This window comes from Elaeis guineensis, chromosome 8 (genome assembly GCF_000442705.2).
Source record: "Elaeis guineensis isolate ETL-2024a chromosome 8, EG11, whole genome shotgun sequence".
Lineage (NCBI taxonomy): Eukaryota > Viridiplantae > Streptophyta > Magnoliopsida > Arecales > Arecaceae > Elaeis > Elaeis guineensis.
The window spans coordinates 24,127,666-24,128,209 of NC_026000.2; the positions used below are offsets into that span (position 1 = coordinate 24,127,666).

The 544-nt window shown below is 34.7% G+C and overlaps 1 non-coding gene across 1 annotated transcript; it reads left to right on the forward strand.

Moving 5' to 3' along the window:
• Positions 1 to 90: 90 nt before the first annotated feature.
• On the forward strand, positions 91 to 195 carry LOC140851297 (small nucleolar RNA R71). The gene has a single exon (XR_012134049.1). It is a non-coding gene; the product is annotated as a small nucleolar RNA R71 (small nucleolar RNA).
• The last annotated feature ends 349 nt before the right edge of the window (positions 196 to 544 follow it).

The following is a 544-nucleotide window of genomic DNA, read 5'->3' on the forward strand; positions in this document are numbered from 1 at the left end:
TGAATGTCCCACCACATGATGCATCGATCATTTGTCGATGTCTTTTAGATAGCCCATTATAAAAATATTGGATTAACTGCCACTTGGGTACAACATGATGGGGATATTTTCTAATAAGATCTTTTAACCTCTTCCATGTTTCATGAATATTTCTCCATCTAATTGGAAAAAACTAGTTATGACTTTTCTTATTTGATTAATTTTTTCTATGAAAAAATATTTCTTGAGAAACTCTGCTTGCAGCTGGTCCCAGGTTGATATAGTCATGGAATCCAAAGTATGTAGCCAGTATTTGGCTTTATCCTTAAGTGAGAAAGGGAATAATTTTAACCTAAGAGCATCATTGGAGAAGTTGTGAATCTTGACAGTTGAGCATATCTCAAGAAATTCTTCAAGATGTTTATAAAGGTCTCCATTACTAAGTCCATAAAATGAAGGTAACATTTGGATTATACTGGACTTAATTTCATATTAGGTGGCCTCCACAGGGGGCACTTGAATACAAGGAGAGTAGGTATATGTGGAAGGAGTAAAGTACTCCTTC